Below are 23,043 nucleotides of genomic sequence, written 5' to 3' on the forward strand. Positions count from 1 at the left end.
GGCGGGTAGTGGGGGTCTGAGACCCCCGGAGCTGGCTCTCCTCCCTGTCAGCCCCTCGCATGAGGTGCAGCACGGACGTGCTGCGTCCAGAGGGGTGGAATCTGAGTTTGGGAGGCCCAGGGTCACTGTCCGCCTCCCGGGGTTTGGGGGAAATTGATCAACACCCCAGAGGTGGGGTGGAAAAGACCCTGCATCTAGTGTGGCTCCCGGCAAGTCATACGCCAGCCTCATGGCCCCAGCAGCCCCGATGGCCACGGGAAGGCCACGCTTTGGGCGGGAAATCCCTTTGGCCACTGGACAAAGCCCAGGACAGGGGCTCACTGGCAGAAACCCAGGGGAGGGTCGGCTGCACCAGCAGACCTCGGGCCCCGGTCAGCGGCAGCACTGGAAAGATCCCGCTGGTTCGCGTCACAGCCCTGCCAGCCCCCCGGGCCAGGCCGAGGGTCTCCAGCCCTGGACGGGTCCTTGTGCTGCTCCGGGGTTGCCCCACTGGCTCTGATGCCTCTACCCCCAAACCCAGACACCGCCCACCCTTCCTGCCAGGGTCATCCCCACACGGATGGAGGAGGCATGAGTCGGAAAACCTGGGGATCTCCTCTGCACCTCCCCGAGGGCCTCTGCGCCCCTCCCGGATCTCTGAGCCTGGTCTGCACGCTTTCCTGAGTCTGCAGCCTCAGAGGACGTGGTGGCTCGGGAGGAGAGGGCACCAGAGGGTGCAGTTTCCAGTCTCTGTGTGTCAGTGCTCGAATGTGTCTCTGCGAACAAGCCCCAGATACCCTAAAGCTGTGATTCACTTGGCAAGTATCTTTCTCCAATACTCCGGCAAAGGCTTCATGGACACGGGAACGTTTGTGGCAGCATTTAGGGAAGGTCACACATCTGCTTTCTCCGGCTGCATTCCCTGTGCCCCCTGCCCGCCTCGTGGGCATCTCTGGTTGGTCTGTAGGCCTTGGTTGGCCCCCACTGCCACCCCCCAGCACTTGGCGGCTCAAACGTGCTTCTGGCCCATGGTTCCTCCAAGGTCTGGAAGTCGTGGCAGTGTCTGCAAAGCCTTGTGCCAGGTGGCAGAAGACAGATTCCCCTCCATGGGCCTTGGGTTGGAGCAGATGGATGTGTAGTGAGTTTCAAAGTTAGACAGAGGCTGTCAGTCCTCTAGGCCACGAGGCTGGGAAAACAGGGTCCTCTGCCCACTTCCCTGGGCTCATGGCTCTGAAGTAAAGGTTCGGTGTCCTGCTGGGACCTGCCCGTCCCAGGGGAGCAGGTGGAACAGGGATTCCCACCAAGGTCAGCCTCAGCACTACCCTCTCTCCGGGGGGCGGTGGCCAGGCCTGTGCACTGACATGCAGACACTCTGGTTTTAAAGCCCCAGAATTAAGGGGGAAACAATGAAAACCAGGGAGATCAACACTTTTGGTTACATAGTCATCATTTTCCCCTCTTCCTTCCTTAGATAACCTTGGTTTTGTTCAAGTATCTACCCCCTCAACCCCCTGATCTCAGAGGACGCTGACCCCACTGGCTGTTTCTGATGAACCTGTTCCCTACCTGGGGCTGATGAAGGCGATGCTACAGACTGAACCCTGAACCCCAGAATCCACAGCTTGGCATCCTCGGAACATAACTGCATTTAGAGTCGAGGCCCTGAAGTAAGTAAGGTAAAATGAGGTCATTAGGATGGGCCCTAATGCACCAGGGTATCCTTATAAGGTGGAGATCTGGACACAGATACAGACACAGAGACGGCCCTGTGAGGACACAGGCAGCAGACGGTCATCTGCACGCCCAGGAGAGAGGCCTTGGGGACCCTGCCTGCCTTGCCTGGACTCAGCCTTCAGTCCCCGAGACTGTGGGACGGCTGCATCTGCTGGTTCAGCTGCCGACGCTGTTACAGGGCCACGCAGGCCACGGGGAAGGCAGGGCATGAGCCATCCCTCCTCCCCTAGTCCACAACACGGCACGCTGCCCCCCCGGGACGCACGGCCCCTGTGTCCTCTGAGATGGAGCGTTTGTTTCCTGCAGCTGAGCACCTCTAGTGAGTCCTCCTGCCAAGACCTCCACCGCCACCGTCACCACCCTGAGCATCCCCGCCGCGGTGGCCGCGGTCCCAGCATCGCTGCTGCTGCTCCGTCCCTGACGCCGCCTCCGGGACTCTCCTGCTCGCACTACCGTCATCCCACCACCCCTGCTGGCCTGGCCTCACGGGTCAGCTCCACCGCTCAGTCGTGTCCGACTCTCTGTGACACCCTGGACCGCAGCACGCCAGGCCTCCCTGTCCATCCCCATCTCCTGGAGCTTGCTCAGGCTCACGGCATCGAGTCGGGGATGCCATCCGACTGTCCTGCGTTCCTCACAAAGCAGGCACTGTTTCAAGAGCCTGAACTCCAGGAACTCCTGTCTCTCCCCTGGCAGGCGCCGGCGCTGGGTTCTCTCGCCCGCTTCCTGGGCCTGGAGGGGGGTGTGATTATCCCCGGCTGGCCCAGAATAGCCGGCCGGCCCTCTAGGCAGCTGGTTCATGAGAACCAGGAACCCCGGGGTTTGGCCATGACCCCCGCTAGTGAGGGGTCAGAGAGGGGGCCCAGGGCCCGAGTGTAAAGGCAGGGCCGGTGTGAGAGTGGGGAGTAGGGCAGGGTGATGGGGGCCCTGCCCAGGACAAGGGGCAGCAAGGACAGAGCCGCGGGGTCCCTGCCAGGGGCAGCGGGCGGGGCTGCAGAGGGTGACTGAGCAGCGGGGACCAGCCAGACGCAGCGTGTGGCCTGTGAGCCCTGACGGGCAGCGGTGTCGAGAGAGGGGAAGGCGCACTTGCAGCAGCCTGGTCTGTGGGAGCCCTCGTTCCGCGGGTGCTTCGTGGGCGCTTTCCCCACCTTGAACGCGAGCAAGGTGCTTTGGGCTGAGGACAGGACTGGAGCCTCTTCCTGCGGGAATGAGCCAGGATTTGCACCCCTCGCTGCACACGGAAAGGCACGATGGCGCTTACCTGCTGCCGCAAACACCCCGCGAGCCGCTGGCCTCGGTGGGCTGACTCGTGGTCACCACCCGCGCGGGGTCGGCGGGCACAGCGCGGGCCGGGGCCTCAGGCTGTGCTCCTGTGAACGTTGGGCTGCCGCCATCCTCGCTTAGGTGATATTTTCAGCGTTTGGGGCCCGAGCAGAAAGCCGCAGGGACGGCTCCGAGGCCGCCTCGCCCGGGAGGCCTTGAGGGCGGCGGGGCGGGTCTCCGTGGGATGCTGACCGCCGCTCCGGGCCCAGAGCTCGGGCGGCGCCGCCTCGGCCTCCGGTCCGGCCCGCGGGGCCCAGGCTGACTGCACGTCTCCAGGCTGCGGCTGCTCTTTCAAAGGGTCTTCGCGGAGATTTCATAAAACAGTTCCCAGGCCCGGGCCCTGCTCAGACGCTTGGAAGTCCGCAGCGATCCAGAGGCTCTTACTTAATATTAGTGTTCAGCATTTGCAAATCAGCTTTTTTAGAAGGCCTTTTAAGTGTAGTTGTTTATGGGGAAGAATTTTAAAAATTACATTTTTTTACAAAGAGATTCTTCAAAACTGTAAAATATGACATATTTAATGGGGATGGGACAACGTGATACAACCTCCAAGACTTCATGAAACTTTAAATAAAATTAACACGCATAACTTTTCATATACCCATGTTAAAGTGTTTTCAACTTGCCAGAAGCAAGCATATATAATCTCAGCCCTTTTTAAAGCTGCACTAAAGTTTGAATTCTTATCTCAGTTTATCAAGTGCTTTTTATGAGCCTGGAATGAAGTCAGGGATGATATGTTTTAATGACACAAACGTTTCTGTTTGATGTTCTCCATCCGGGGAGGTGGGGCGGGCTGTTTGATGTTCTCCATCCGGGGAGGTGGGGCGGCGGGCCCTCCTCCAGACTGTTCCTCGGGAGAGTGACTCAGCTGCTCCTCCTTTCTCTTGGACACTGTTCTCTTGGCCTATTTTTCCTGTCCTTTTGCTTTCAGTCTGTTTGTGACCTTGAATCTCACGTGGTCAACATCCAGTCGTACCCACTGCCTTCCCCCACGTGCCAGGAGAAGCAGGCAGAGCCCATGGCCCAAGCTCTGGAGGCTTGCAGGGTGGCCAGGCCGCCTGCACCCAGGCCTGTGCTGCCATCCGCCCCAGACCCCTTCCCGCTGCCGGGCCCCCTTGCGCAAACGCTAATCTGTTTCTGTGTGAACAGCAGCACTGGGCAAGGCTCCTGTAACAGCGAGAACAAATAAGCTGTGTCACCTGGGATTCAGGTAATGGGCTCTTTTCATTCACCTGCACCTGGGACTTTTGTTTGAACAGCTTTTTGAAGTTTACATAATGTAAGATTCACCTCTTTTAAGTGTACAAATTAAAGATTTTTATAAATGTACAAACTCATTTATGTTGTACAGCCATAACCACAATCCAGACCCCCCCCAAAAGATCTCTTGCACCCAATTATAGCCGACTCTCATCTCCACATAAAGCCCGGGCACTTACTTTTATTGTCACTATAAATTTGCCTCTTCTGGACATTTCGTATAAATAGAACACAACGTACTGTCTTCCGCATTTAGCTTCCTCAACTTAGCACAGTGATTTTTAAGCTTCTGCCCTGTTGCAGCACACGGTTTATGCTTTTAGTACTGAACTCTATCCCGGTGTGTGGACATACCACAAACTTCCTCCACTCACAAGCTGATGATCATTTCACTGTTTCCATGTTTTATTCGTTATGAATAAAACCACTCTGAACATTTGTGTGCAAGTCTTCAAGTTTTTACTTCTTTGGGGGTGAGTAGATTGGAGTAGAACTTCTGGGTCAGATGGTAGCTTTGTATTTCGGTTTTAAAGAAACTTTCCAACTGTTTTACAAAATGGATAAGCCATTTTACATGCCAACTGACAACGTGTGAGGGCTCCTATTTCAAGCATTTGTGGACTGAATGCCTTTCTTATTTTAGCCACTCTACTGAGTGTAAGATGATATCTCAGTGTAGTTTTAATTAGCATTTCCTTAATAAGCAATGATGTTGAACATCTTTTCGTGTCTATTATTTTGTGATCTCTTTTGATAAATGTCTGTTTCTACTTTTGCCCATTTTTAATGGATAGTCTGTATTTTCATTATTGATTTGTAAGAGTGACTTATATATATTCTCGAAACAACCCTTTGTAAGAAATAAGATTTGCAAATTTTTTCCCCCAGTCTTTGTGTTGATTTTTTATTTTTTTCATGATGTCTTTGAAGCACACAAGTTGGATTTTGAACTCCAATTTATCAATTTTTCTTTTGCAGATTGTGTATTTGATGTTATATCTAAGAAATACCTGCTTAACCAATTAAAGAAACTTCTGCTTTCTTTTAAAGATTTTTATAACTTTGGCTCCTGCATTTAGTTCACTGATTCATTGCTTTATGGGCTAATACATGGTCTATGAGCTGAAGAGAGACACTTGAGAAAAGCTTGATTCCTCAGGAGATTGCAGAATTCAGATCCTTGGTGCTCTGTGAGTATGACGTGTGTGGGCTCAGAACAGTTTCTCGATGTGTGACCGTGTCCTCTCCCGGGTCCTGAGAGCCTGTGTCCCTGGTGTTCCTCGTCTGCTGATCTGAGTGTGCTGGTTTGTTCTCCCATCTGGCTGCTCTTCTTTACCATTAGAGTAATATATGCGTATGTATATTTCCTGCAAAGGTGAAACAGTTCACTCTTAATAGTTAATTGAGACACCCTAGGAATTTGAGACTCAAAGTACTCTGATTTACAGGTCTGGGAGTTTCAATGGATGTGACACAATACACACACACACACACACACAAAGGGACATCCTTGGACCATTTACTGTAGGAGGAAGGTGAGTCCGATGGGCAGAGTCTCTCTAGGAGGCAAGTGATGGAAAATAAAACAGTTACCAGGTAAACTGACCTCTGAACTGATCTACCACGAGGATCAGAATCCTTGAGGCCAAAATCATCGTGAGGGACCAGCCTATTAGGTCGCTAGCTTCTGCAGTAAGGAAATTTAACCGATGGCTGCATTATAAAGCAACAGTGAAGCCTGTAGTGTAGCCTACATTATAGGGAAAATCACAGTCCTGATTTGAGGATGAGAAGGTCCCCCTGACACCACCGGCCCTCCCAGCATAGCGAGTCAGGGAAGCAGATGGTGCTGAATGTGGCCGAGTAAGCATTTCAGCAGCAACCAATCCCCAAGCAGAAACACGTGTCTGTTTTATGACCCAAAAGTTATGGGGGACTGGCTTCTCATCAAAGGCTGTGGTGGTTGTCACCGGGCCTCCCCAGGGCACTGGCCTCCTGGGGGTCACACCTGGGGTGGGGTCCCTGCCATGAAAAGGCCTCAGCCTGAGCTCCTAGGTGGAATTCAGGTAGGTCCCTGCTGGAGGGGCCATGTGGAAGGAAGGGCCCCGAGAATGACTTGGAGGAAAACTGTGGAAGCACAGGCAGAGACCAGAGACCAGCTCTGGGCCGGGGGCGGGGTTACCCACACCCTCCTCCTCCCATGGCGGGGGAGCTGGGCCCAGGCACTGCTCAGGCCTTGACCGTCAGCTGCTGAGAAGTGACAGGATGCTGGTGGCTTAAGCCACAAGGTGTTGGAGCAGTTTGTTTGCTTCAGTAAGAAATAAAACTCGCCTTACGCCCGCCAGCAGGCGTTCTGGCCATGCCAGTGCTTTTGTTGATCCTTAAAGATGATGAAGACTTTGGCCTTGAGATGCTCCGTCCTCAAAATGTACCATAGCTTTCTTTTCCTTTCTTTTTTCCGGAAAGGTTAAAGACTCTCTATATAAACAGAACTAGTCAAGCATGCTATAAAATTTGTAAATGAAATGGGAAAACATTCAGCTTAGATACTAGAGTGTTTTGACTCTAAACACATTTTTCACGTAGCCTCTCTGTTCCTGGGGCTTAGAGTCCGGGGCACTCGGGTGTTCCTGACCCTCAGTTAATTGTGTAAACATGCGCATGGGTTTCTGTCTGAGCAGCGCAGGAATGCAAATATCAGCCGTGGCACCACCATTAAAACCTACGTGATAAAGCCCCCTGTGTTCAAAGGGGCTGCAACGGCCAGTCGGCAGCTGGGTCAACACAGGGGCTCAGGGAGGGTGGGGTCCAGGAGCTGGCCGGAGAACTCCGAAATCAGTGTGTGCGCTGATTTCAGAGAAGAGGTTCGTGGGTCTACACCCAGCTGGAGCCGCTGAGAGCGTCACAGGAGGGCCTCCATGTATCACCCGTGGGATCCTCTTTGTGATGGAAAGATGCTGTAAAGGGTTAAACAGTTCCTCCCTCCCTTCTCTTTGTAAAAGTCCATTTGTATTTATTTATTTCAGCGATGCTTTAGTGGTCCTCTTAAAGTTTCACAGCCTTCCCAAAGCCCCTTCTTAGTGTAAGCTACCTTTTTTTTTTTAACCTGCAAACCCAGTATTTCATTCCATTTGGTTAGGTCTTAACGTTAGAACTGTGAATTATAAGATGGGGTCCTGAGTTCATGTGAGTCTATGAGGTTGAAACAGGAGTCAAAGGTCAGTCAGAGCGAAGGCGTCCTGAGCACTCCTGCCTCCCGTGAGACGCAGGGGTAGACTTGAGTTTTTCCATGCATGCTACGTCACTCAGTCATGTCTGACTCTTTATGACCCCATGGACCATAGCCCGCCAGGCTCCTCTGTCCATGGGATTGTCCAGGCAAGAATACTGGAGCGGGTTGCCATTTCCTCCTCCAGGGGATCTTCCCAACCCAGCCCAGGGATCAAACCCATGTCTCTTACGTCTCCTGCATTGGCAGGCAGGTTCTTTACCAGGATAGCTACCCGGGAAGCCTTGAGTTTTCCTGCATTCCTCTTGGATTTTGAATACAGCTCTCTCTAGGGGGCAGGTCTGGCCAAGCTGACGCTGATCTGTGAGAAGCAGGTTGATCTCGGACGCTGGGCTCTGTGTCCATAAAGCAAGCGGAGGATGCAGCTCCTGCCGACAACCAGAACAGAACACAGGTGGGAAAGCAACGGGGCGGGAGGAGAGCCAGACGTCGTCTTGGAAACCCTGTCCTCTCCCATCTGCCTTGCCATCAGACACTGCAAGTCCAGCTGCAGGTCAGCATTTCCCCAGAGTCACTCGAGGCCCAGGTTCGCTGGAGCAAAACTGTTCACAGCAGGTTCCCAGAATCTGACATTGTGGGGAGCTGACAATCAGTTCACACACGCCCAGTCCAGGAGGAGCCCAGAAACCGCGCCTGGGAGTCACAGACATGAGCAGAAAGGGGGCAGTTTGACTTCATGGCTCACAGAGAGCCCTCCTTCAGGGTGACCCTTAAAGCAGCAGCGGCGGAAACAGCATGCTTGAAGGCACCTCTCCAGCTTCAGGGTTTTGTGGCTGTTTCGCTACTTTGCACCGATGTTCCCTCTCTCCCTGCGGTCCCGGCAGTTGGGAAAGGTGCTGGCTGTGACCGCGGTGGCTGCCCTGCCTCTGAGGGGCCCTGCTGTCTGTCTCCCTTCCCATCTCAGGACTGGGCCCCAGGGTTCTCCCTGGCTCGAAGCCGGAGGCAGATCAGCTCCCAAAGCTGCAGCATGCAGACGGTACAGAACGGGGCGTGTAATTTCCACCACTTGGAAACTGAACTAGGAACAGGTCTTGATCTGTGGGGGTGGCTTCAACAATGCCAACACAGAAGTGCAGACAGGACGGCTCATAGGCAGCAGTCATTCACTCCTCACGGTCTGGAGGCTGGAAGTCCAGGCCGAGGTGCCTGCCTGGCGGGTTCTGGTGGGGCCTCTGCCAGCTCTCTTTCTCACTGGGTCCTCCCATGGCAGATGGAGTGAGGGGCCTCTTGGGGGCCCCTTTATAAGGGCAAGGGCTCCACCCCTATGACCTCATCACCCCTAACACCATCACCCCGGGGATCACAGTTTCAACATATGGACTTGGGAGGAAAACATTCAGTCCACCGCAGAACCATCAAGAAGGAAGAAGGATGGAGCTGGTGTGCAAAGGGGACATTCTAGGAGGAGCTTTGAGAATTAGGGTGGAGGCAGTGGGGAGGGGTGGTGCTGGAACCTGACCATTAACCACCCTCGTGCAGAAGCAGCTGCGGATAGGGAGCCTCCAGGACCGCGTGCCATTGTTTCTTACAAATGCTGTGTGCTGGAGCGGGTGCTGGCGGCGGGGGTGGGTGGCGTGGAAGGAAGCCTTTCTCAGCTTTCCCAGCTATGCTCTTTGCAGCTGAGATGAATCTAAAACTGCAGTCTGAGTGGAGACATTTGCCCCAGCCCAGAGCAAACCAGATCTCAAATGATGATGAACAGGGCCTTGAAAACACATAGAAGTTTCTAGCACCTGGTCACCATGGAGACCCCTGCTCCCCATGGAGACCGCTGATCATCTCCCTCAAATGTCAGCTCCAGCTCCATATCTGAGTTCCCTCTGAATCAGGTGAGAAAAGTCAGGAGCTCACCCCACCAGAAGAGTCATACTCTTGGCTGGGGGACCCTGATGTGAATTTTTGGAACAGCCGAGGGGCTTCTCCGATCAGATGGGTCACTTACCGGTGCTTTTCAACCGCCTGCCAAGCTTTCCAGAGTTGGGCTGAAATCTGACCCTAACCAGAACCGCTGCCTCCTGGGTGATGCCCCAGGACTGTGTCCACCGGGGTCCGCGTCAGCAGGGCTGGCCTCGATTCCTCGGGCTTCCTGGGGAAGGGGGCCCTGCTGTTGGCCTTGTCCCGTGAGACTAAAGAAGCCCGTGGACTCATTCCTTCACACGGCTGCCTACTAACACAAATGAAAGTGGTTAGATTTACAAAACAGAAACAGACTCGCAAAGTGATTTCCAAAGGGGGAAGTGGTTAGGGATAAATCAGGAGGTTGGGATTAACATAGGCACACGACTATATCTGCAGTAGATAAACAGCAAGTACCTACTGCGTAGCACAGGGGACTGCACTCAGTGCTTGCAATAACTCATAACGGGAAACATCTAAAACAGAATCTGTGTGTATATTTACACACACACACACACACACGTATGTACAGCTGAATCCGCGTGCTGTACACCTGAAGCCAGCACAATGTATTTCAACAGAACTTCTTTTAAGATGAAAGAGCTGAGCCCGATTCATTTTCTCGGTACTGCAAATCTGTGTCACAAATCAAACGCACTCAAGCATCCAGAGTCTTGTCACTTCTGGGTCATCGTGAGTCAAACTCCTACAGTCTGATCTTGAGATCCAGGCTCAGGTTAACCAACGGCAGTGCGCCTGTTGAGGAACCAGACTCCCTCTGCAAACCGGCGTCTTCTCTTCCTTTCTTTAATCCAGACCCATGTGATCTCTCAGTCCACCTGTCCACCTGCCATCTGTCTGTCAACGCCGGAATCCTATGTCACTTCTGAGCAGGCGATCTCAGCTTTGCTTGCAGTGTGAGTCCCTGCGTATCCGTGCCCGTATGGTCCTGTAAGAAGGTGCACTCTGCCCCATCCCACTGACGGGTCCCGCCCCGTGCTCGTCTTGTCAGGGGAAGTCGTGGCTTCAGGGCCAGTTCTGGTGCTTGTCGACTGACTGCCTCCCAGGGGACACGCCTGGTCTCAGCTCAGCACTTGCTCTTTCCACCGTAAGACTCCAGTCTGGACACGACGGGGCATGGGGAGTTCGGTGCTCATTGTGGGTGTGGGTTCTTCTGGCTGACTTTCGACTTTGTGGAAAGGAAAGCCGAAGTGGTTACCTTTTGCTGCTTGATTTGTCTTGGAAGCAAACGTTTGTAATATCCTTCATAAAAGCACCAGGTCTGGTTGAATTTGGAAGCGTCCCGGAACTTTTAGGCGTCCCTTGTAGATCGCTGCTTGCAGCTGCATTTCTGATTCTGTGCACACCAGGATTGTTATCGTGTCACCCAGACAATGATGTGGTAACTGGGCTGCTGAGGCTGGAAAGAGCAGGCCTTGCTGGCGATTCCCCAGGATCTCAGGTTTCAAATGTCCATCAAAACAGCACCGTCATTCCTCTACTGTTATAAGTAAATATGAGAAAGTCAAACTAAAAAAACGCCCTTGTGTGTTCAGGCATGTTTAGTTGTTCAGTTGCATCTGACTCTTTGCGACCCAGTGGATTGTAGCCCACCAGGCTCCTCTGTCCATGGGATTCTCCAGGCAAGAACACTGGAGTGGGTTGTCATTTCTTCCTCCAGAGGATCTTCCCGACCCAGGGATCGAACCTGGATCTCCTGCATGACAGGCAGATTCTTTAACCCCTCAGCCATATGACAAATGAAAAAGTGTATCAGTCTTTCAACATTCTAAGAGTTTCGTGCATGACTTCATTTGGAAAGTAGACTCTTTGAAATCAAGTCCCCTGAACAGGAAGGTGCAAATTGGCAGTACAAAGAGTAACTTTGGTGAGTTGTAGGCTTGTCTGGTTGAAATCACTTTTTCACAGTCAGGTGGTTCACATAAAACACATTTCATGTGCCTGTTAACATCAGAAGTTCTCACACTTGGGTCCCACAGTGGCACGACCTGCCGCCTGGGAGCTGGGTGGGGGTGGGGGCCGCCCCTGGAGCCAGCACGTGGGTTTCCCCGTTGCCCGGGCCACCGCCGCCCTCCACGCCCTCGGCCGAGATGGCCCTTCACCCTCCTCTGGCTCAGCCGCGTCCCCTGTGCCCCAGGCGGCAGCTCTCCACAGGCTTCAGGCCCCGGGGCTGCTGCAAGGTCTGAGCCTGTGTATTTACATTACATAATCTCAGCCTGACGGGAAGCACAGTTTATTTAAGACACTCGCAGAGCTCTTTGAGATCCCCAGCTCAAAGAGAGACCAGCAGAATCAAGGTCAGCCGCCAGAGCTCCAACGTGACGCTTTGTCAAGGAGGCGCGGGCCTCTGGGTTGTGCACGGGCTGTGGGCCTCGGAGTGCAGAGCCGCAATCGAAGGAGTGGGAGCTGTTTATCCAAACATGAAAGGGGCAATCGTCCCGTGCCTGCGGCCCCAGGGCCAGGCGTGGCAGGCACCTGGCTGCCCGGCCGGCCGCCCCCGGGCAGGGCTCTGCCACGCAGGGTGTTTGAAAGACATTGTCCAGACTAATCCAGCGAAAACGGTGCCCAGATGTTCGGATGCCTTTTAGCAAAACAGACATTTGCTCAGAGTGTAAAAGCCCAAGACCGCCGTCTTTTCACGTCCTCGCGTCCTCCCGTGAGCAGATCATTCCCGGACAGACAGGGAGGATTGAGCACACCTGGGACACCCCGCCCGCAGCTCCGGGCTGGGAGCCTTTGTTGGGTGCAGATCAGGCATTTCCTAACCTTGCGGTTTCGTTCTTTTCTTTCTCTCCCAGCACCCCTTCAGTGTACTTGAATGGGGGTGTAAGTCAACGTGTGTCAAGTTCAAAAGAGATTTGAAAATCAGTGATTGCTCTGTTCAGTGTGAAGTGAAATGAAAATCTCGGTATTAATTAGGCTTCATTTAAAATCTCAGAAACTCCTTAAATGAATTTTTTTCACTGCCATAAAAAGTTGTCTGAGCGTTTTCTGCAAGAGCCGATAGTGCCCCCTACTGGTCGCTTTTAACACAGGAAGGTTCTGTTTTTACGCCCAAGCTGCACGCTTGGCTCTCTGGTTTCCAGGGAAGCTATTTCAGCTGCACTCTCTCCACGATAACCGGAATGTGGGAGCTGGTGGGGTGGGGCCGAGGATGCTTCCTCCCTCTTAACTTGCTGGGCTCTAGGTGGCCCCTGGCACAGGCCTGGGAAACGCTTCACTCAACAAGGATGGAGCCTCTTTGCACTCGATGTTGAGTTGACCGGCGACACCCTAGCGTTCTCACGGATCGTCCAGCTGCTCACCCCTGCAGGACTGCCGCCGGGGGACCGGGGCTGGGCCGCTGCAGGGAGGATGCCCCGGGATGGCAGGTGTGAAGGGCAGTGTGGGGAAGACACAGAGCTCGCATGCAGGCGGTGGAAGCCTCTGCTCAGACAGAAAGGCTCAGCCACTGCAGCACTCAGGCTGGCCTGTGGACAGGACCACTGCGGGGGAGGGCCCCCGTCAGCAGGTGGGTAGACAGTCCTGCCAGCTCCGAGGGGCAGAGGGCCCCTGGACATGGGGGGGGGGTTGCACCAGGGTTGCACCAGCAGTGGGCCCCTGAGGCTGGTGAGGCTGAGCTCCCGGGGCGCAGGTGTGGGGTGGGGTCTGTCTGTGAGCTCCATGGGCAGTCTGGACTGTCTCTGGGTTCTGCGAGGACTCGGGGATCCAGGAGCTTGATTTTGGGTAAAACCCCCACTCAGCTCCTGCCCTCCTTGGGGCAGGTCCCAGGCAGCTTTTTGCTATACCACTCAGGGTCCAGCAGAGCTTGAAAACCAGCGGCTTCCTGGGAAGGATGCTGGAAGCTTTGTTTGTTAATTAAGAAAGTTTCAAGGATTTCTAGTTTCCTCCTGACTCTGAAATCCCAAGTACAGATTTGTCATGAGACAAAGACTGAACCTTGGGAAACCAGCTGAGAGACATTCAAGACGAGGCAGAGTGAAAGCCACTGTTACTTCTTACGTTTTATTTAAACTGACAAGGTAAACTCCTCTTAAGAACTGATTTCTCCTGACTTCAGCAGACAAACCAGCTCAGGTGCCTCCCCGTGTCCAGGGAGTGACTCCCAGCCAGGCTGCCCTGGGAGAAACTCTGGGAATAAAGGCCTGCGGTCCGTCCGAGGTGGACGGACCTCTGGACGGGACCCTCTGGCCCTGGTGTTTCCAGGATTTCCGATATGCCCACATCTGGCACCATCGCCTGCAGCCGTGCATCTTCAATCCGAACAAGAAACAGCTGCTTTTTATATCAGGAAACTCACCTTTTTATTTGAATGTCTCAACTGCTAGTTTTTAATTTTCAAAATACAATTCTAGGTTTGGTATTTTTTCAGAAGAATCCACGCACCTGGTTTCCTTTCCTGCTCATCTGGCAATACCTTTTTCAGGGTGAAATGACCCACGTCTCTATGGCTGCTGCCCATTAGCCCCACTCTGGATTGAATAACTGCTGCTTTAGCAAGGCATCCTTCACGAGGGGTTCTATCTCTTGGTTGACACAGCGGTTCAGTGAAAGATACATTTTATCTTAAGGGCAGAATCAGAAATTCTGGAAGGAACAGAGCCCTTTCGGGGACAGAGGGGCTCTTTCGGGGACAGGGACCGAGGGTCTGGGAGGTCGGGTGGGGGTGGGGCGATGCCAACACGGCAGCCTCTCAGGGAGCCCGCAGTTCTGCCTGGACACGGGCACCCTTGGTGCTGAACCTTGGGCAACTGCTCAACCTGCCTGGCTCGGGACTTCTGAACAGAACCAGGGATTCTCCATGTACAACAAACGCCCCCGGGGACTTTGACAGGTGGAAAACCTTCAGAAACGTTCAGCTGTCATTTCAAAGTATCCATGCGCCTCAGAGGCAGGCTGCCCCCTGCAAAGTACGTTCAGCTCTGTCCGGTCGCTCAGTTGTGTCGGCTCTTTGCCACCCTATCAGCTCCCTCCCCTTCAGTCCGCTCCCCTTTGAGGCGCAGGTTTGAACTAATTCTAGGCAGTCTGTTTCCAGCCTCTCAGCTAACTCAGCAGCCGTCCTGAGAAGAGAATTTCTCGGAAGACCATCTTGCTCCGGCGCCGGCCCCTCGGCGCCGCTCAGCCCAGGACGGGGCGGGCTGCAGGAGGGAGGCTGGCAGGGACGGGGCGGGCTGCAGGAGGGAGGCTGGCAGCGGCGTTTGGAGGAGCGCATGGGCCCAGAGGCGCTCTTCTCACTCGGCTGCGCGGGCCCTCTCAGAGTGAACGCATGTCAGAACCTTCGGGGGAAGCACCCTCCCAGCTTTAGCTTTCACATGTTTCAACGTTGTCCCGGTTGCTCCTCTTTGAACTTACCTTTGTGTAGGTAGGAGAGGGTCAGAACAGTGTTCTGACTGTCACTGTGTCCAGGGTGAGAAGGAGGGGTCGTGAACCTACAGAGAGAGACCTTCTGCGAGATTATCCAGAAGAACGGGCACGTTTCTGCGTGAAGCAGGGCAGGCAGGGTGTCTAACGGCCAGAGCTGTCTGTGGGGGTTAGACTAGAAGAATCAGGATGGGATCCAGGGCCGAGTCCCGCGGGAACCACCTCTCCCTCCTGGCCTCGGCGACACTGCTCCCAGGCCCTGAGCAGCGAGGGACGCTCACCCCTCTGAGAGATGGAGCCAGGGCGACAGAGCCGGCCGCCTAGGACGAGCAGGGTCAGCAGAGGGGAGGGGTCAGAGATAGGATGCTTCCTTTTGCTCTATTTCTCCACGTGGACACTCTTTGGACTGATGCATTTCTCTCTGACGAGGCCCCAAGTCTGCACCCCAAGCTCTCCCTGGCGCCTCATCAGGGTGCCCTGGTGCTGCTGCACTGACAGATGTTGCTTCTGAGACAGCAAAGGGAGGAAGCTGAAGGAAGCAGAGGAGCGGAAAGATCTGTTTCATTTACAAGGCACACAGGGCTTCTTCCCAAATGTTCCAAATGGGGGAAGATATCAATTTAGCATCTGATGGATTGCCACTCACCTGTTTTATTTCTAAATGTAACTGCTGGCCAGATCCATTTGCCACTGCACGGGGTCTGTTCTGAGTTCAAACTTGGCTAGTAAAAGCCTTGCAATAAAAACTGTTCTTTGATATTCAATTCCAGCACATAAAATACCCGAATATGCTTTTTCTAAGGTGAGTGAGTGAGTGGTTTGGGTTAAATGGGAACAGTTACAAACATCAGAGGCTTGGAGGGAAAGAAACTCAATTGGAAATTTCACTCAAGCCAGGTGTCTGGTTTAAATTTGAAGAATTGAATACACTAAATGTGCTTTCTTGAGCTGTCATGCATGAAATTGCATCCTTACACATCTGAAAAGGCAATGGGTCATTTTCTCCGAAGCGTCCCCGTGGCCTTTCCTGGGACCAGTGCTGGCCATTCATAACCCAAGAGCCTCGCTCGGCCTGAGGCGTGGGCTCCTGGCTGTGGCCACAAGGCGAGGGGCCCCTTCACTGGGCCTGGGCGCTGACCACCTTTGCTGACCCCGTATGCTCAGGACTGCATAGCCGGAAGGGAGGTCAGCAGAAAGCCTGCTCTCCTTGTGTGAAGGGGAGCAAGTCTGGTGCACCCCCCACCCCCAGCATCCATCACACCTAAAGAAACAAAGTCTGTGTTGTGAGTGAGAACCCCAGGACACACGTGCTAAGACCACGTTTGTGTTTTAAGAAGGATTTTTTAAAAATTAAGTTACAGAATGTAAACCAAGATATTTGAGAGGCAGTAGCATAAAGTCGGAGAAGGCAATGGCAAGCCACTCCAGTACTCTTGCCTAGAAAATCCCATGGCTGGAGGAGCCTGGTGGGCTGCAGTCCGTGGTGTCGCTAAGGGTCGGACACGACTGAGCGACTTCACTTTCACTTTTCCCTTTCACACGTTGGAGAAGGAAATGGTAACCCACTCCAGTGTTCTTGCCTGGAGAATCCCAGGGACGGGGGAGCCTGGTGGGCTGCCGTCTATGGGGGTCACACAGAGTCGGACACGACTGAAGTGACTTAGCAGCAGCAGCAGCATAAAGTCACAGAGAAGGCAATGGCAACCCACTCCAGTACTCTTGCCTGGAAAATCTCATGGACAGAGGAGCCTGGTAGGCTGCAGTCCATGGGGTCGCAAAGACTCGGACACAAATGAGCGACTTCACTTTCACTTTTCACCTTCATGCATTGGAGAAGGAAATGGCAACCCACTCTAGTGTTCTTGCCTGGAGAATCCCAGGGACGGGGGAACCTGGTGGGCTGCCGTCTATGGGGTCGTGCAGAGTTGAACATGACTGAAGCGACTTAGTAGCAGCAGCAGAAAGTCATCTGATTGATGTAACTTATGGAATTCTGTAGAAATCACTTTTTCTACACATGTACCAACCACTCCCATTACATGAAACACGCATGAGAAAACATCTGTGTGTTCGTTGGACAGAATGGTTTGCAGCACGTGAAGTCATAGACCAGGTCTGGGAAGCCACTGCCAGCTTCCTCCTCCATCTCTATGAAAGGAATCATGGTAAAGCTCCGCCCCCAGGACAGGAAGATGAGCTCATGTGACACGTGTAGATCACCTCAAGTGGAGACAGGAAAGAACGCCAGCTGTACTTACCATCACTGATGAAGCTTAGCATTGTCCTGGCACTTCAAGTGTCAGAAAGTCCCCGGACGCACTCACGACGCTGGTGGCCTGGCAGTGTCCGTCTGTGCATGGGCGCCTGTGCGCGTGTGCGGAAGTGCGTCTTCAGTTGAAACCCCCGTCTGCGCCCGCGGCCCCGGCACCCTCGCCTCTTGCATCTCACTCCACAGCTCTCACTTGAGGTTTTAGCGAAACACACTTCCTGTGAAGCAAAGATTTTTTGCCAGGGAGCATTCATCAAGCTGGATGGCAGTCCCCAAATAGCCTCTTTCTGATGGGCTTAACATTGGTGTTTGGGTGCTTCTCATTCTGAGAACGGCTCAGGAGGGGTCAATGCAAGTCCTAGAATGCAGACTCCACTCTTTCTCTTGCTGAGGCCGGGCCTCTGGCGGCCACATGTGCCTCTAACAACAGTGCGGGGAGCCTTCTAATCCTCTAATCAGGCACGTGAACTCCCTGTAGCGGCTATAAACTCGCAGAGGTGACAGCCTTAGCCGAGAAGCTGAAGTGCCACTTGAACTTCAAGTGCTGGGGGCGCTGCGTGCATTTGAAGCCTTTTAACACTTAAAGCTGCAATTCACATGGAGACTCAAAAGCTCCTCTGCAGGAGAGGACTCAGGGGCCAGAGTCAAGCCAGGTGACGGCTACTCACAGCTGAAATTCAGCGAAGGAAACACATCACGTGCACTTTCATGTTTTCCATTAAGTATTGCATTAATATTGTCAAGTCTTTTGAAAAATAAATTTCACACTTAAATGGGAAAGAATGGTGTTGCTTGTGGTGAACAGTGGACACAGCCCCCGCCCTCCGTGTCTCCATATAGTGACGCATGTCTGCTTAGGAATTCCCCGGACCGTGTCGTGACTCTTGCGCCGTTTTCTGTTGGCGGATATTTTAGGTTCTGCATGCTGTGTGGCCTCTCATGCAGGGACTCAGCTCTGTCATTGCAGCTCACAGGAAGCTGTAGACAACACACAGATGAGCCTGGCCATGCTCAAGTAAAACTTCACTAAAAAAGAAAAGGTCAGCTGACCCAAGAGCCATGCTTTGCCTGCACATCTTGCAGTTAAAATAGCACTTTAGTGATCAAGCTTTAGCACTGAAATTCTATCTATCCCCCAAGTCTAGACAGCTGAGTTCAACCATGTTTTCCTAAAATGGATTGGTGAATATGAAGAAACAGCAATAGTGAAATCCCCGAAAGATGCACAGAGGGAAACGGCGGGGAAACACGACAATCTGTCAAATGATATCAAGAGAGTCATTGTAACTGAGTCTCAGCAGGAGTCAGACAAGAGTGTCTGAAAACATCGCAGTCAAACACTTCCCTAAATTCGATGAAAACTCTAAACCGATAGGCCCAGGGAGCTCAATAAATCCTAAGAGAAAAAAACAACATGAACATAAACACACAGACAAGTAAAAAGTGTATACAAAGGCATATCACAGTCAAACTGCTGAAATCCAACATAAAGAAAGCATCTCCAAAGCAGCTCGTCACACGCTGGGACACAGAGGTAAGAACGGCAGCAGACTTGACAGATGCTGCGTAAGCCAGAAGATGCAGCAAGAGCTTCATGTGGAAAATCCTGTCAGTCAGGAATTCTATACCCAACAAAAATATGCTTTGAAAACAAAGACCCACAATATAAGATAATACCACGCACCCACTAGAATGACTACAATCATTTCAGAAGTCTGGCGTTCCTGAGGGTTGGAAAAGAGACGAGATGTTTACACCTTGGTGGGAATGCAAGATAATACCAACATTTTGGAAAAGAGTCTGGCAGTTTCTTAGAAAGATGCATATCTACTTACTATGATCCAGCTATTAGGCCTTATAAACATATCCCAAGATAAATCAGGACATGTAAATCCACACAAAGACTCGTACCTGAGTGTCCATGGTTGCACTGTTCATAATTGCCAAAAACGAGGAACATCCCAAATCTCCACCAAGACACATGAATTAGCAAATTGTGGTGGTGTGGATACTGCTTATCAATGAAGAAAAACAAACCACCAGTGCATCTGACAACCTGGGTGAATCACAAAAGCTTGAACATTATACAGATTATAAGGAGTCAGGCATGGCAGACTATATGTCATATGATATAATTTACATTATGGAGAGCAGACTGGGGCTTCTGGGGCCGGTGACAGGCATTAGTCAGGGTTCTCCAGAGATGCAGACCCCAGGGGGGACCAGGAAACTGGAGGGAGCAAGGCTGGTCTTCCCTGATGGGTGGTCACTGCCCCAGAGACCCGTCACCCCTCAGACTGCATCCCGTCCCCTCAGCAGTGTTAACCATGGGCAGTCCTAATATATTCTCAATGCCCAGATTAAAGCCACATTCATTCTACTACAAAAAATTTCAACCAGAATTGTCTGCTTAATCAGAGAAATTTTAGGAAATGTTGCTTTTATTTTAATATAAAGAAAACAGGGTGTTTTAGTTGACAAAGAGTTAAAAAAGCAGGAATGTTGAGACACTTTAAAATGATCTATATTTGCTTATTCTTCTTGACAGCTTTCCTATTATTTATGGGATTCAGGGAATTGTGGCATTCTCTCAGGTCACCTGTAAAACATCTGGTGCTCATTTACGGGGGGCTGGTTCATTACAGGAGCTGTAATTTATTGCACTGTTTGGCACTGGTCAGGAAACGCTCGTTGCCAATGTTCTCGGCAGGTCTGTGGGTGGGTGACTCTGCGGGTGTGGGATGGCAGCACACACTCTTCAGGAGGAGGGCCCAGGGTCTCCACAGAAGGCCAGGTCCACACTGACAACCCTGGGTCATCTCTGCTCTGCAGGAGCCACAGATAATGGACCTGGATTTGGAGTAAACGCCAACTTTCAAAATGATCTTGCTACATTCCTACTAGTCATGACTCAGTTCAGTTCCATTCCTCAGTCACGTCTGACTCTCTGCGACCCCGTGGACTGCAGCACGCCAGGCCTCCCTGTCCATCTCCAACTCCTGGAGCTTGTTCAGACTCAACTCCATCGACTCAGTGATGCCATCCAACCACCTCATCCTCTGTCGTCCCCTTCTACTCCTGCCCTCAATCTTCCCCAGCATCTTCCAATTAGTCAGTTCTTCACATCAGGTGGCCAAAGTATTGGAGTTTCAGCTTCAACATCAGTCCTTCCAATGAACACCCAGGACTGATCTCCTTTAGGATGGACTGGTTTGATCTCTTCTTAGTCCAAGGGACTCTCAAGAGTCTTCTCCAGCACCACAGTTCAAAAGCAGCAATTCTTTGGCACTTAGCTTTCTTTATGGCCCAACTCTCACATCCATTCATGACCCCTGGAAAAACCATAGCCTTGACTAGACAGACCTTTGTTGACAAAGTAATGTCTCTGCTTTAAAAAAATTTTTTTTTAATTTTAAAATTTCTGCTTTTTAATATGCTATCTACACTGGTCATAGCTTTCCTTCCAAGGAGCTAGCATCTTTTAATTTCATGGCTGCAGTCACCATCTGCAGTGATTTTGGAGCCCAGAAAAATGAAGTCTGTTGCTGTTTCCATTGTTTCTCCATCTATTTGCCATGAAGTGATGGGACCAGATGCCGTGATCTTAGTTTTCTGAATGTTGAGTTTTAAGTCAGCTTTTTCACTCCCTCTTTCACTTTCATCAAGCTCTTTAGTTCCTCTTCACTTTTTGCCTTAAGGGTGGTGTCATCTGCATATCTGAGGTTATTGATATTTCTCTCAGCAATCTTGATTCCAGCTTGTGCTTCATCTAGCCCGGCATTTCGCATGATGTGCTCTGCATAGAAGGTAAATAAGCAGGGCGACAGTATACAGCCTTGACATAGTCCTTTCCCGATTTGGAGCCAGTCCGTTGTTCCATGCCCGGTTCTAACTGTTGCTTTTTGGCCTGCATACAGATTTCTTGGGTGGCAGGTGAAGTGGTCTGGTATCCCCATCTCTTTAAGAATTTTCTGCATATGAGTCATGACTGATAGCCACTAAAACCTAGTCAAGAGCCTACGAAAGAACACAGTGAAATTACCCGCAGAGATTGATGGTGTGGTTTCATCAGCTATCACTGACAGAAATGGCTATTGAAGACACTGTTGAGAATGACGTTTCTGTCACATGTAAAAAATGGGCACAGGAAGATAGATCCCTGAGAAGCTTACCAACAAAGGATGGTGATAACAGAGGCAGCTTCTCATCTCAATTCTAAATCAGACTGTAACTCTCCCTCTCAAAAGCACTGGGCTTTTTGTTTGTTTGTTTTGGCCAAGGGGATTGAAAGACCTGTGTTAATTTCAAGATAGGAAATTACTGAGAGTAAAACATGGTCTACAGGGTGGATTTGGTTTTTTCATGTGATTAAACAGGGTCAGGACCCAAAGAAATAGTTTACCTTCAATGCTTTATGATTGACAGGGGCGTGTGGATTTCCTTTTTTCCTCTTGATTATGAGGATCAAAACAAAATTTGACTGAGATACTTGATGACGACTTCCTACATATGGAATAGCATTTTCTATGATGGCCATGAACTTGAGCTTCGGGGTTGGAATCGTGAACCAGAAAACTGACGGTCTCCTGAGAGCTGCCTTTCCACAGCGTAAGCAGGGGAAGGTGTGCACGCCAGGGTTTCCAAGAACTGAGGGAGTGCTCTGAGGATTCCCACTGAAGGTCAGTGTCCTCTCTGACAAATGAGAGACACAGGGACAGAGACGGCAATGGGGAGAGACAGACACCCTGTTTGTCTGCGTGTTTGTTTCCCAGGGACTAATCATGGCCCCAGGGGAGGGGAGGGGAGGGGAGCTCGGGAACCTCACGATCAAGTGTTTGAGTTTTCTCAGTGGTCAGGCTCTATTTAACTTATTAAAAACTGAAATGGAGCATAGAAACTGAATAATTTCCGCACGGTGAAAGTTATGAACAACCTTGATAGTATATTAAAAAGCAGAGACATTACTTTGTCAACCAAGGTCCGTCTAGTCAAGGCTATGGTTTTTCCCGTGGTCATGTATGGATGTGAGAGTTGGACTGTGAAGAAAGCTGATCGCCGAAGAATGGATGCTTTTGAACTGCTAGAGAAGACTCTTGAGAGTCCCTTGTACTGCAAGGAGATCCAACCAGTCCATTCTAAAGGAGATCAATCCTGGGTGTTCATTGGAAGGACTGATGCTAAAGCTGAAACTGCAATACTTTGGCCACCTCATACGACGAGTTGACTCACTGGAAAAGACTCTGATGCTGGGAAAGGTTGGGGGTGGGAGGAGAAGGGGACGACAGAGAATGAGATGGCTGGATGGCATCACCAACTCTGTGGACATGAGTTTGAGTGAACTCCGGGAATTGGTGATGGACAGGGGGGCCTGGCGTGCTGTGATTCATGGGGTCGCGGAGAGTCGGACATGGCTGAGCGACTGAACTGAACTGAACTGAACTGAAGAACAGTCAGATATGAAACAAATAAAATGTTGCAATTAAAAAATAAACAGTGTAAACAGAAGTTCACTTTGGGAAGCTATCATCCATCAGCAGCACAGAACGTGGGTGACAGGGTCTGAGGTCTGCCTGGCTCTGATGGACACCAGCCTCAGGCTAACCGTCCTCAGGTGACCATAACTCATCACTGGGCCCGCAGCCCAGATGGCACACACTCTGACAGACATTTGGTTCAGAATGCATCATCTGATGTTAATTTTGTACACTTAGCTTAAATACAGAATGGTATTTACCCTGGGATTGGAAATATTAGCCCCAGGGTAAGAGCTACATTTCTTTTTATTTTCTATCTTTTTGGTACATTTTAAAAGTTGAAAAAAAACAGGGATGAATTACTTGGTGGCAGAGAAATAAAATGAACTGATAAGTGGATTGTATCTATTGATATTTAGCCTATTAAAATTAAT

Source organism: Moschus berezovskii, chromosome 10 (genome assembly GCF_049115385.1).
Source record: "Moschus berezovskii isolate FMDL1 chromosome 10, NW_MosBer_1.0, whole genome shotgun sequence".
Classification (NCBI taxonomy): domain Eukaryota; kingdom Metazoa; phylum Chordata; class Mammalia; order Artiodactyla; family Moschidae; genus Moschus; species Moschus berezovskii.